General features: G+C 34.3%; 1 protein-coding gene across 1 annotated transcript in view; it reads right to left on the bottom strand.

Annotated features, from left to right (window-relative positions):
- The window catches only part of LOC135155116 (protein capicua homolog), a 63,848-nt gene extending 57,462 nt beyond the window's left edge, over window positions 1-6,386 (bottom strand). Inside the window, exon 1 of the mRNA XM_064103819.1 lies at window positions 6,093-6,386. The gene's annotated coding sequence lies outside the window, so the exon portion shown is untranslated. The remainder of the gene's footprint in view (window positions 1-6,092) is intronic.
- Between the last annotated feature and the right edge of the window lie 9,209 nt (window positions 6,387-15,595).

Raw genomic sequence — 15,595 nt, 5'->3', positions numbered from 1 at the left:
TCTTTAGATTAGCATGCACTTGAAGTAACACAGAAGAAAGCAAAATATTTTATTCCCACTAATGAGATATCGTTTTTTGGGGGGCTCATTCTATTCTCAAAAATTTGATTTCCTAACTTTCATTTATAGCTATGAGTGCTGCAATGTATGTTTTTTTTTTTAATAATGGCATTTATTGTAAAAAAAATACAATTTTCTTGAAGAGTTGTGTCTACCTCCTCCAAATTGTTATTTACAATTCTTCAATTACTTATCCTCTCTCTTTCTATTCTATGAAAACTATTAAGAGCTTTAACAAATAATCAAATTATTGTATTTAACCTTTCAAAGAAAAAACTCTCAGACAAAGCAACACAAAAACAAAACTTATTTTGTGCTTTTATTTATAGCTATATGATTTTGAAAATGCAACTTATATTCTTTTCAATTTTATAGATCATCAGTTGGGACCTAGCTATATATTAATCTACTAAAATGTGAATAGATACATATACCTTTAGAATGGCACAATATAGTAACACTACATTTTTTCAAAAATATATATTTTTAAAAAATCTTGTCCTTTCAATAACTAGCACTATCCATTTTGATAACAATCAGCACTTTGGTAAAACAGAAATTCAATTTTAGTGTCCTTTGGACAAGGTACATGTATCTCTTTGAATTGTCATTTATTGTAGATTAATTTTATAGTGTAAAAGAAATTAAAATATGGACATTCTTGTATAAGAAATGGTTCGTTTTACAAGCAAATATATTATGATCTTCAAACATTTCTGTCTATTGTAATTAAGTCCTTGCAACGTACATGTATATGACCCTGTATTGAAAAAAACGTTGATTTATGATTTTTACTTTTGTTTTCCTTATTTTCAAATCTACAACCCCTAACAATTGTGGTTGTTCTAATAAACAAATAATGTGAATACTTTAATTTATCAATGTGAATACATGTATGTCATCATGTGTTTTGGGGGGGAAGGGCAAATGGCATTAAAAGTGGATATATACATGTATATTAAAGGGGAATCCAACCCAAATAAAAACTTGTTTTTGTTAGAAAAAGAAAAATCAGACAAGTTGATAGGTGAAAGTTTGAACAATATTGGACAAACAACAAGAAAGTTATGAATTTTTTAAAGTTATAAATATTGGTAATCACTGTACCCATGGAGACTTAAAATTGGCTGCATATGGGATGTCATAGTGATGTAAGGCAAGGACTACTCTTCCATGTACTCCAATACATATTATGGCTAAAATGTCATTTTTCCCAAAAGTTTTATTTCAAATTATATTTTTCTTTCATGAGGACATAAAACAATATACTACCAGGATTATATTTAGATTACTGCCTCAGGGGAATGGGTACTTAGGAGAAAACCACAAATCCCTGATAATAAAGTACATGGCCTATGAGAAAGTTGTCCTTGCCCCTTGTCATAATTTACTTACCCAGTTGCCAATTTGAAATCTACATAGTATTAGTGATCTCAATTTCAAAGCAGCTATAACTTTCTTATTGCTTGTCCGATTTCTTTCAAACTTTCACCATTCTGTTTAATTTATTTCTCTCCTTCCCAACACAACATTTAATGGCCAAGGCTGGATTCCCCTTTAAAGCTTTTTTATACAACATCCATTAATTTTCACAAACTGTAAAACTTGTAACATCTGCCTTCCCTCAGTAGAACTCTCTTTTCTTTTCATTTTTTTGCAATTATCAGGTAAAAAGATATCCATATCCCATTTTGAATAGAATGTAAAAAAAATGCAATTCATAGTAAAGAAATATTTCAAAGTATTCTAAATACTTCAATATACTGATCGATATTCTTCATTTTTATTGCTTGCATGGAAAAAGGGATTCTTTCATATTTTTTGTTTTTTAAATAGCTAGAACTCTAGCAGAAAGTAGATTAAAAGTCATCAAAATGTGATAATGGTATTTTGAATTATACAAAAGATTATCTTTAAGTTTAATTACCTTATTTTATCCTTATAATTGGAACATATCACCTGGAAACCAATATGCCTTTTTTTTTGGTCTTCACTCTAATTCTATATTCCTTCTCTATTTGTTTGAATTTGTTCATGACCTTGCTGAAAACAGACTTTTTAGCCAATATTTATCTGAATAAACACAATATAAAAGAACAGCTACAATCTTTCTTGAAGTCTTTGTTTTATCTAATGCCTATTTTTCATAACTTGCAACCCTCCTTATTTTTTCCTACCCCTTCCACTTTCCTTTGCTTTAATAATATTGTTTTATTTTCAATTGTTTTTTTCTTCATGCAATTTCTTTTTATGTTTCTTGGTGAGTTGGGCAAAACAATTCATTTTAATAGAATCTTGGGACACAATATGATTTAATTGCAACTTTGGAAAACCTATGCCATATTCATCAAAATTACTTGGGCAATAGACTTTGTATATAATTAATGATCCCATATTTCTAGAACACATTTTTAGAATGTTTTATCTAAACATGTTATTTACTATGTTATTTCAATGATAAAATGACTTTTTGAATGTCAGGAAATACTAGTGTTGAAATTGAGAAAAGAACAAAAATCAAAATTATCATTTCCTTTGGATTCATTTCATTTTATTATAAATACAAAAGAAATACAAATATGCCGACATCAAATACTGGAAATACTATCAAAGTATAAGCTGAAATGGTGTATTTCCAATTCCCAAAAGTTCTTCATGTATTTGGCATAGATATTCTGTGAATATTGTTTTTTATTTCATGGGACAGGTCCTCCCCAGAAAAATGTTGATTTGAATAAATGGAGAAAAATCCATGTAGTACAATGCTGAAAATTTCATCAAAATCGGATGTAAAATAAGAAAGTTATGATATTTTGTAAAGTTTCGCTTATTTTTTACAAAACAGTGATATGTACAACTCAGTGACATGCAAATGAGACAGTCGATGATGTCCCTCACTCACTATTTCTTATGTTTTTAATTTTTTTAATACAATATTTCATTTTTTACAGATTTGACAATAAGGACCAACTTGACTGTACCATATAGTATCAAACAATGCTAAATCCACTTGTTCAGGGAGGAATTAATTGCTCTTTCACTTGACAATAAGGAGAAAATTAAAATATTTCATATAATGAAATACAAAAAGAAATAGAGTGGATGACATCATCATTCTCATTTGCATACCGACCAGGATGTGCATATAACTGTTTTGTGAAATTAAGCAAAACTTTAAATGTCATAACTGTCTTTTTATTTTATTAAATCCAATCTTGATGAAATGTTCAGTGCTACTGTATGCTTGTTGGATTTTTCTTTTTGTTCAAATCAACTTTTCGTTAGGGTGGACTTGTCATTTAAGTTTACATGAGAGGCTGTGTTTCAAATTTACTTGCATATTTGTAAAAATTTATAATTTGGGGAAAAGGAACAGTCCAAAACAAACCAAATCACATCATTAAAATATCTCCATATCTTGAAAGGCAATATCACAACAACAAAAAACAAATCTCACAAGATGGCGATTATTAAACTGTACAAAAGATAAAATATATCCATACATATTTCATAAGGATTACTCTCCACACTGAAATATAAACTTAACGAGTTAAGGAGTGGGAGCATGTAAAAAAAAAGAAGGTATCAACTAAATGTCAGACATGCTTTTGACAGAAAGATTTATATGTTTCCATAAATGTATATTTCTCATTTCCTTTTCAATCTGTAAATGAATACAAGGTATATGGTGATTTTAGTTTGGCCATGTCTTTGATTTATATTTTCTCACTTTGGAATGACCAAACATTAAAACAGTTTATGCTTTGTGGGGATAATGTTTATTTTTTGGATGTTATACTTTTACTTTTTATAGCTTCAAAGCTTCTATTTAAATGTAAATGAGTCTATATTTCTTGGAATGTCCAATAAATTGTATTTTGTGGGAGAGTTTGTTAATTTGTTATTACAATCTTTTTAAAAATAATTGCAGGTCTTTGATCCTAAGAAATATAAAATTGTTTATGATTAATATTTTGATGATACTATATCCATCACGTCAATGGCATACTCAATTTCTTTTGATCTTTCACTTAATACAATAGCACTTGTGTTTTAATGATCAAATCTTTGAGGAATATGAAGCCGCTTTTTCTATTCTTCTTTGACCATCTACTTTAAAGGACAAGTCCACCCCAACAAAAAGTTGATTTGAACAAATAGAGAAAAATCCAACAAGAATAACACTGAAGATTTCATCAAAATCAGATGTAAAATAGGAAAGTTATGACATTTTAAAGTTTTGCTATATTTCACAAAAGAGTTATATGCACATCCTGGTCGGTGTGCAAATGAGTGGAATGATGACATCACTCACTCACAATTTATTTTGTATTCTAGTATTATGTGAAATATCTTAATTTTCTCCTCATTGGAAGGTGAAATAAGTTTTCTTCCTCCACGAACATGGGGAATTACAATTGTTCTAACACTTCATGGTTCAGTAAAACTGGTCCTTATTGTGAAATATGTAAAAATTGAAATATTGTATAATTCAAACAATAAAAAACAAAAGAAATAGTGAGTGGAGGACATCACCGACTCTCATTTATGTGTTGCGGAGTTGTGCACATAACTGTTTTGTGAAAAATAAGCGAAACTTTAAGATGTCATAACTTTCTTATTTTACATCCGATTTTGATGAAATTTTCAATGTTATTCTTGTTGGATTTTTCTCTATTGATTCAAATCGACATTTTTCTGGGGTGGACTTGACCTTTAAAAGAGGAAGTTGAGTACATACATGTATGTATTAGCATCTCACCTTCCAATAATGAGAAATAAGAACTATGATGGTATATTAATTCAATGCCTTTTTTTTTTCATTCTTTTTAATCTTGCACTTACATGTATATATACACTGTACATGTACAAACAAATTCTAGGTTGTTTTTCTTTTATTTTTGTAATAAGAAAATCTTGATCAAGACCTTTCAGATGAATAAACTATAAATGTTTTCAATTTCATTTAAAATAACAACAAAAGATGTAGGGAAATTGAATGAAATATGAAGATTTGTATACTAGTAAATCTTTTTTTTTTTTACTTAATTTTTATTTTTTACAGATGCATCAAAATAAGATTTTTTAAATGAATTCAGTTTTGGTACAAATAACATACTTTCAATCAAATTTTCTAACCCCCCTCCTCCCTCTCTGTTTCTCTTTCATTTTTCAATTTTGGTTCAAATAACATACTTTCAATCAAATTTTCTAACCCCCCTCCTCCCTCTCTGTTTCTCTTTCATTTTTTTGACAATGTGTATAAAATCATTTACCAAAGAATGTGAATATGAAATAAAATTGAAGGTAGTTCAGGATTTAACAGTTTTTACACTTTTAAAGAAACATCTGGACTGGTGGAAATGACAAAAAAGGGAGAGGAAAAAAAAATTGAAAATGCAGATGATGAAATTTCATATCAGCACTACTGAAGGATTGGTTTTGTAATGCACATAACATAAACAAAAACACTTGTTTTCAATATCTATTTTTAACACATCGCTAGGTGTGATATTCAAGGAATAAACTTGATCAAAAGATACATAATCCATTCATTGTTACACTATTAACTAGTTGACAGGATATTATTTAGTAGACAATGACCCCAGATGGAAATGACCTATTTTCACTTTGAAATCAATTGACAGGGCCAAGGTTTCAATAGATCTAGGCATACTAGTCTTACATATATATGTTTCAGCAACAGGAGAAAATTTATATGGTAATAAAAGGACTGACCATTTAATGCTTGTATTAAAAAAAATTTTAAAAATTGATATTATTCATAAACGATCAAATAAAAAGAGGTATGCAACATGCCGTATGACTAGCCAGGCATAGACTATAGGGCTATCTAGTATAGGATTTCAATTCACTTGAAATCAAATTAAAGGGTAATGAAAAGAACATAAAATCATGGCAGACCAATAATGAATGGCAATTAATTAATCAAAATTAGCACAACAAACAATAAAATACAAAGCTCGTTTGACAACTTTGAAGCAAAAGCAAAAGAATGAAAGTCAGCTTACTGGCGACATAATGGTATCCTTGCTGTGGCAGTAGTTTATAAGGGCAAACAATTGATCACTGAAGCAAAAATCTCCTGTGTTTTTTCTTTTTCCCACAACACAACGCCAGTGTGCCGAGTTGGCGCAGTTACTTTTACAGAGCAGTTAAAGGCCCCGTAGTCCAGCCAGGCAAGAACGAACATTTACAATAGTAGTAGTCCTATGACCTTGCTGTGGCGTTTCATAGGCTTTGCATTAGAGTAGAGAGAGCGACAGAGCAAGAGCTGCAGACTTCACTCATGCACAGGAGTCTATAGTAATCCGGAGTAGAAGGCTTGTGAAGGATGGGCGGGGCTTTCATTGACCCAGGCAAGTCTGATGACATCATCACCCACCCGGCCAATCAGGGGACGGTTGCCATAAGGGGGCGTGCAGTGACCTGAGCTTACTTAGCCCCCATTGGCTGGGCCCTGCTGATGTCAACAACACGGGCTTGCTCGAGCGGACTAACCAGGTTTGCCGCTTGACTGATTTGCATGTCATTTGCATGTGATTACCATCTCTATTTGCATACTGGGTTTACCCTGGGAGCCTGGCAGTCATTGAGTATTGACACCCACGCATGTTTATGAGCTGCTGCCCTACTGCTGGAGTAACCACCCAACTGCACTAGTCTCCATGCCAGGCTTTAATAGAGCCATATGGCAGAGGTGTACAAAGTGAAATGCAGAGAGCGGTGTATGTACAAACCTATTATCATAGAACAGAGCATATTCATTAATTTGTCTGCAGCAACTTTACAACAGTATATCGTAATAGCAGACTAAAAGTTAATGACAGTGAATTCTCAATTATCCACTTCTCTAAAATAGCAATATAATAAATCCCACCCTATAAAAAGTACAATAACATTATATTGCTCTTCTTTCCACAGGTAACAAGTTTATTTTTATATCATTGTTCTCTAATACTTTGGTCATTTATTGTACTTTCTGTTGTACTTGTATGGTCTATGACTATGTTTGAAATATTTTGATTAATACCTGTTATTGACTTCAGAAAATTATTGCAATGAATAGTTCAAGAGGTCTGCAATGGTCAAAATATATGACAGTGTACATGTAACTATAGTTTTCACAAGCTCTGGTGATATATCATTGGTTACATGTAAAATGACGTTTCATCAAATCCTGCAGAGCTCTTGAGCTGAACGCAGCTCTTGGGTGATGATTGATGTAGCGGGTTGGAGGGTGTCTGGGAGGATAAGGCTCTGCAAGGGTGCTGTAGGTAGGTCTAAAAGGGTCAAGGAGGGAAGCATGTTCACACTAAAAAGTAAGCACACAACTAATGGTCATTCACCACTCCCTGGGGAGGGTTGATGGAGAGGGTTAAGCTCTGCAATGGCACTGTAGGTAGGTCTACAGGGTCAAGGAGGGAAGCATGTTCACACTAAAAAAGCAAGCATGTTTTAATTTAATTTCATTCTCCACTCCCTGAGGAAGATTGATGGAGAGGGTTGGACAGTGTCTGGAATGAAAAGGCTGTGCAATAGTGTTGTAGGTCTACAGGGTCAAGTGGGAAAACATGTTCACACTGAAAAGCAAATGTTTCACATTGTCCATCCTCCACTCCCTGGGGATGGTGGATGGAGAGGGTTATGGGTGTCTAGAAGGAGAATACTCTGCAAAGGCACTGTACATTTTAAGTCTACATGGTACTGGAGAGAAGCATGTTCACACTGAAAAGCAAGTACTACAACAATGTACAGTTTCCACTCCCTGTGGAGTATTTTGGACAGTCACCTTGGCCTTCACAATTTTTAGTAGACCTTGACTCTTAACACCCTATGCCCTACATCTAACAATTAGTTTGAGGGCGGAAACATACTGTACAGTGATTCAGAAGACATAGGCCTCAGGACACTATGGAATCAAACTCTGACCAGGAGATCCCCAACCTACGGATTTCGGCACATTCCACAAAGAGTTGCCACGATTAAAATAATCAAATGCAACTTGATCATGACCAAGGCACATACTGTATCTGTACACATAAAAATCTTTAAAGTCAAGCAATCATTTTGTACCTGTATGGCCCATTAACTAGACCTATTGAGGTTTTTTAATATGGTCCAGAAGTGTGCACTTGGGATGTACTGTACTTGTAAACTAATAACTGCTAACATCCACTTTTTTTTTTCATCAGTCCATTTTTTTAGGGGGGGGGGGGCTTTCAACCTATTCAAACACAAGTTAGAATGTGATAGCATGCCTACATGTACATGTATTTACAGAGAGTCCAGTTTGGGTGTGATGAGATCCACTACTATTATATTAGGTACCATACTATATGTATGGAATTTAAAGACAAAAGTCCACTTTAACTCAAGTTGATTGTGAGAAAACATGTGCAGTACTCAAAAAATCAAAAGCACACAGATTGATGTAAAATATTAAAAGTTATGCATTCTTACAAATTATCAGACACAAGCATAATGTACTGTATCTGTATGCCAAAAAGAATCACAATAAAATAAATTCTCATTTTTTTGTTATCATATTACATGTACATGATCTGAAGAAAAAAATACTTCAATTTTTATAGTACTATAGATATACATGTAGTTTAATCAGAATCCAATTTATCATGTACATGTATTCATGAGGACACAATGTACATGCACATGTAGGCCTACATGTACATCACTTGGCCTTTAGTAAAAAAAAAAATATGGGTTGGGGTAAATTATAGAATAACACCTGGAAGGGAGAATAAATTACATTTGCCTGTCAATTCTGACCTTTGCTGCTGAATTTGAATAGTCTGTGCACTCAGACCTGATTACTATCTGAGAAAAGACTTTCCCATGTTTATTATGAAGTGAGAGGATTCTTTGTATACTGGTGCAGATCCGGGGGTAAGAGGGGCACATCCCTCCCCCCTCCCCCCCCCCCCCCCCCCCCCCCCCCCCGTTGACCCTAAATTGTCCAAAACCATGATGTGCATGTGTAAAGTGCCCCCACCCCTAGTCTGCTTGGAACTTTGATCAACAAGTAGGTCTTTACACAAGAATAGCACAAATACAACTTGCTGTTGATACAATTTCAGGGCAATGAAGGGCCTCCTGTACACAATTCAATTGGCAGGGACCGTAGACTACATATTTAGACCTCTTTCCTTGAGTATAAAAGGGTTTGCACAACAAACTACTGTACATGTACCCCACAGGCCAAATTAAACTATTTCAGGTCCTGACCACTAATTTTATCATGGTAGCATCGAATCTTCCCTTTAAACCCCCCCCCCTCCTCTCCCCTCTACATGTTTCTGTGAAATTGTATGAAAGGAGACTTTACATGTATAGGGGCATTCAATGATGTAGACTAAAAGTTATTGATTTCTGCTTTTCAAAGACAACACTCAGAGTGCACAGTCATGAAAATACCCAATAATACTAGCTATGAATAAATAATGCCAAATCTTCATGACCCTCAGTTGTAGAATTGTGGCTGTATGATGTATGCAGAGAAGCTAATCAACATTTATACATGTAGCGTCTGCAGTATAAGACTACAACAGGCTCTATTGGATTGCAAAACAAAAAAAACATAGGCCTACAAAATATGTACATGTACAGTACTGTTACTTGTACAGTATCACAATATTGTTTCAAAGAGACAATCACATATTAAAAAAATCAATTATAAAACATGTATGCAATATTCTATTTTTGAGCACTGCATATCATCCCCTCTTTACTCTTTTGTATTAAAAGCTACCCTGGTCAGGCTGCAAGGCAGAATATGCATTAGAAAGGGGAATTTTTACAAATATTTGTACTATACAGTACATGTACATACATGTACATACATGTACACACTTTTAATTGTGTCTCTTTGAACACTAGAATTTCATTCATTATTAAAACTAGTCACAAAAAATTTCAGGGTGACAGCAAAATGAAAGAACTCTCATGTATTTCAAAATGAAAATGGGGGTGTCCCTATAAAGATTGTGACATTTCCATTCATTATTGTGCAATATTCACAGGCATAAAGCAGTGATCTCATGATATAGTTCACATAATGGTTCACAACACGTTTCTTTAAAAAACTATTACAATATATCTGTAAAAAAAAAAGGGCCCAATATATTCTACATGAATACATCTCTCTCTCTCTCTCTCTCTAAATTTGTTTTTGTAATTGATTTTAATTTTGTGTTTCACTGTACATGTACATGTAATTGTTCATAAAAGTGTTTACAGTCAAAATTGAGAATGATCCAATAATTGTGGATTTTGATCAATAAATTTCAAAACTTAAACTTGATATTTTTTTATCCATCTAGGGGGGACCAGGAGTGTGTTTCATATTTTAGAATTGTCATATTAAATAACGAATGCACAATTTCTACAACAAATTTACTAATAGTATCAGCCAATCAGTTTTGAGGATTTCAGAAGCATCTAGGCTCTAATTAAACTGTTGTACCGTCTAACAAGTTTTTGAAAGAGACCCCAGATGTCCCTCTCCCATAGGTTGCTGTACAAAATTTGAAAATAATGGGGATGTGGTGTCCCCCCCCCCCTCCTGATAAAATAATAATAATTGTGGTATCTTATTGAGCGCACATACCGTCCAGATACGCTCATGGCGCTAGCTCAGCAACAGTTCCTTTGGATATATACAAACAACAACAAATATAAACAAATAAAAAAGAGATCTTAACAAATACAACCAAGTACATTATTTCAAAGAGAACAGTTTTGCATCACCCATCGGAATTCCTAGCTACATGTAGATCCTGGTGGGGGCTGGTGCCCTCCTACCTGCTGCTCCGTTCACTGACAATTCAAGGGGCAAGCCCGTATCGGCTCAGAACTCACAGGAGCTCTAGCATAGAAGGGCACCAGCCCCCATAGGAAGCCACTCAGACCAGTGAGTGATGACAAAACAAGATTTAAGGTGGAGAGTGATCACTACTAATCATTAATGAACAATCGCCAGACATACTGTAGAGGGTGGGCCAACATATGTGAAATCTGAGGTAGCAATAGTGACAAGATTAATACAGTGAAGACACTTGCTGATAATGCAGTCTCAATCTGAATAGGCCCTAGATGAGGTTTGGACTATTTTTTTACGTTGAAGTAAAAAATGGTCATTGGTCATTTTGCCTCCGACAAAGATTCTGCTAGGATCGAAAGCTTAGGCCCCTTTTGACTTTCTAATTTTATTAGATAAGCAGTTTTCAGCAGCTTCTTTTTGCCATTGAAGTAAAAAATTATTACAAAGGAGAGCTATTGAATGGTACAATTCCATAACAACTACATTCGAGTTGACAGCTATTCTACATGTATGATATCCATCTCTCCCCCATCCCTCCCCTTCCCTTCTCTCTCCCCTACCTACATGTACCTCGCTCCCCTCTCCACCCTACACCCCCCCCCCTTCCCTTTTGCCCCTATGTTACACGTCATGGGACCATTGCAAGAAGAGTTCCGTTATAAAAAACACAAGTCCAAATATCAAATGCAAGTCCTACATGTACATTATAAATGCTTGCTTTTGATTGGTTAAAAATCAGGTTGCGTTTGATTTTGACTGCAACTCTTTCTGCAAAGGGCCCCATGTCATTGACTTCAGTTATGAGTTGTTTGTCAGTTGGAAATACATGTAAGGTGTGACCCCGCCCACCCCTATTGTTATGAAAGGAGAGCTTCAGCTGGTTCAAGTACATACCAGTAGTCTCATCATTCAAACTCTTTGAAAATGGCCCAAAATAAAACATGTCCACACAACATTGGTCACGGGACATTTTGATGAAAAAAAAGGTCTGCATATCAAGACAATGCATGCACCAGTTACCCAGGCTATTTTTAGTGTGCAAAGGCGGAGACTCCTACATTTAGGCCTATTTTCTGTAGGCTTTTTATACATTATAAGGTGCCTACCAACAGGTAGGTTCCCTCATATTTCACTCTTTTAAATTGTTTTTAATTCCAAATCGCTATTTTCTTTAATTTGAATTAATTGTTATGCCTTGTCTGATTTGTATTCTCATAAGTTTTCTGATATTGTTTCATAATTTTGTTTGTACTTGTGAAATATGTAAAATCAAATCAAATCAAATCAAATCAAATGTAATGTGCAAGTATCAAAAACTTGCAAGCATGCCAAAGGACTGCCTGTCATTGCAACAAGTACAGTATTACACATGTAGTAGTTTAGCATTCAGAATTGTCTGATTTTGGAGTTGAATTATGATCTATTCCACACAGGCATATTTTTTTCTTGTGAGTTTTATTCTGTAATACTTTACAAGAGTTTTGAGTGAGTTGTAATTAAAAAAAAAAAGCAAAAAAAAAAATTGAATGTTTATAACCTGGCCTAGTTATAATGTCAATATGGTAAACCACGTAAAATTTGAACACTTGAACACCCTGCAAGTATGTAGGCCCCTTAAAGATAAATACTTGTGGTAACGACCTCAAAACGAGTTCGAACAGAATCCAATGAAATTTATACCACCAAGTGTTTGTATGTATAAATAAAAAATACTGTAGGCCTATATATATATATGCCAAATGGCTCTGGAAGAAAATGCATAATTGCTGAGAAATGAGCAAAATATGCACAGAATTCCATCAAATGTCAGGTATTTTTCCAAGCGATATTAACACACTGTCCCACATATGCCTTTCTGTGTTTAGTGATGATCAGAATTATCGGTGCTCAGCTAAATTTCATGATATCACAAAGATAAGTTTACCGGTACATTGGTCAGATGCATGTTAATGTTGTGAGCATGAACCTTTTAAACCTTTAAAAGATTTTCTCATTAAATAATTGTTTGCTCCAACTACTTTATTTTACCTTTAAATATACACTCATAAAACCTAATTTATAAAGTTCATATGGTATTCAAGTGTAAATTTATTTAGAGTCTGTGGCGACAGACTACACATATAACTCAAGTCTAAAGTCCAAAAAAACACACCTCCACACTCTTGCATACAATGAGATATGGATGGACTAGCTCCACTATTGAAAATCCGTCAATGGATTTCGATCTATTGTTATGGGTGATCAACAGATCTGATAGTCTGGACCACAGACTATAATGATTATTTTTAACACTCTGGCTACTGGAAGTTGCAGTTACTCTATCAAACATGAAGTTTGTACGTGTAGTTATGGATTAATAATGCAAAGACTGACAAAAATATTGCATCATTCCACTTTGCTATATCCAAAAAAAAACTCTCCATATACATGTAGATTACTTGTACATGGAGGCTAAAGTGGTAGGCCGACAACGAGGAAGCATTTCATGAAACAAATAATGATTTTTCAATGACATTAGCTTCTGAAATCCATGCATCTGATTGGCTCAGAGCCAATCAATCGGTGAAAATCGTAAACAAGATGTTTCAAGAAACATGCCCTAGACCTGTAGAGAGAACATGAGATGGCCACTTGCAAAGGGCACATTATAACGCTCACATGGAAAATATACTAGTAGTAGATTACAAGCAGACCAAGTCCTCAGTGGCACTCAAGCATCGCATGTTCCAATAACATACCCCTGGGTGGAGAGTGGCAAACGCAGACAGACGACTTGACAAAGGAACACTGCGGTAGGATTTGAACCCCAGACCTTCAACATCAAATTTAAAATGTTTAATACGGTACTTGTATCCTGATCAACTGACCTAACCTTGCCAATGCAAGAAGGGTGTCCTCCCCCCCCCCCCCCCACCCAGAAAAAAGATGCATGCACATTCAAAATTTAGGTAAAATATTTTGTCCTCCACTATAGTATCTGAACTCCGAAATGGAGGGAGGTTTTGATCAAAACTAATGTACAAGATGCCATGCCTTTATCATCAGCATTCGGCTGTGACTAATTTTCTACTTCTTCCTCAAAATGTTTTTCCTCGTACTTTTATTTCAGACATGATCGAAAAAATATTTTTGTGTGTGTATGTGACTATGGAGGGAAACCGTTCAAAGGAAATTCAAGTCCAGACAAGAGGGTCTGTATAAACCACATAAACACCGTTCTCACTACCTTCCTAAAACTAGTTTACTGGAAACTAGTTTAGTGGAAACTAGTTTAACGTGTAGTGAGAACAGTCGGAGCGATCTTGGAAGCGATCTTCCAAACTGGTTTAGAAAACCACCACGCGATGTAGTTTTCAAGATCGCTTTGCCTCGTTAAACTGGTTTTTATAGCGTATTGAAGACACAACCATTCGTCGGGAAGCGATCTTCGCACATTTGAGGGCACTACTCCGCACGACAGATGTGTAATGCCTACGCTGCGTTTTCGAATTTCACGTGAAACATGTCACCCCACTGAGAGCGTTTCCATGGCAAAACAAGATTGATTTTAATACCCGAAGAGATTTTGAAAACCACTTTCGTGTGATCAGGTGGGAACGCTAGCAAAACAAACTTCCAAACTGGTTTCCTGAATCGGTTTCCAGTAAGCTAGTTTTAGAAAGCGTAATGAGAGCGACCTCATAAAGACCTTCAATAGTTCTGGGTTCATAATCAATTAACACAGACCGACCATACATCACCCTACTATAACAGAAGACTGGAACGGTTGTCACAATGATAAAATATTAATTCAGAATCAAGTAACAAATTACAGAGTGTACATGTACGTGTCAAGCGATTCCAAATGATTGGATAAATATAAATTGTACATGTACATACGTATAATGCCCATGGATGCAAACAAAATGTACCGGTACCAAAATTATAGAAAAAAAACAATTAAAAAAAAAAAATCAGTTTTAGTATATCGGGCACAGATACATGTACATTGGGGGCAGTCATTTCCCAAAATTCAAAGTACATTAGGTATTTTCCCTGAAAATTCATTTTTTTTTTTTGCATGTAATATCCTGCCTATACTGTACATACTATATTCCGGAAGGCTGCAAGGCAGTGTACATGTATTTATAATTGGTGTTTTGGGGAGAAAAATAAAAACAAAGTCATCCAAAATATTTTCCTGTAAAATGTTTCAATGCGATGTACACAGAATACACCAAGTATTAATGCTCGAAATCAATTTTTTATTCCTTTGTTTTTGTGATGTTTACTACTTTTGAACAGTTTCAAATAATGTTCAATTACTTGTAAATATTGTGATTGTACTGTATACATGTGATTGAATACTAAATAAACACATAATTTTTTTAAATCCCATTTTCACTAGACTAATTCAAGGATTACATACTGCTTTCTACCATGTACATGTACATGTACAGTACATACATGTATACATGATAAACAATGAATCATTTCGGTTTATTTGACATTTTAATGTAGGAGAATATGCACACTAAATACATAATGTAAATTTATGATACAATGATTTTGTTTTCTCACAGCCCAGAATTAGCGATCCAATCCATTACTGTTATTTTTCTAGTCATGTTCACGTTTTCAACTTCATTACTGTACATGTACATTGTACATAAATCAAATCATTCTTTGTTTACC

Source organism: Lytechinus pictus, chromosome 8 (genome assembly GCF_037042905.1).
Source record: "Lytechinus pictus isolate F3 Inbred chromosome 8, Lp3.0, whole genome shotgun sequence".
Taxonomy (NCBI): Eukaryota; Metazoa; Echinodermata; class Echinoidea; order Temnopleuroida; family Toxopneustidae; genus Lytechinus; species Lytechinus pictus.
This window is presented reverse-complemented; position numbering and strand designations above follow the sequence as displayed.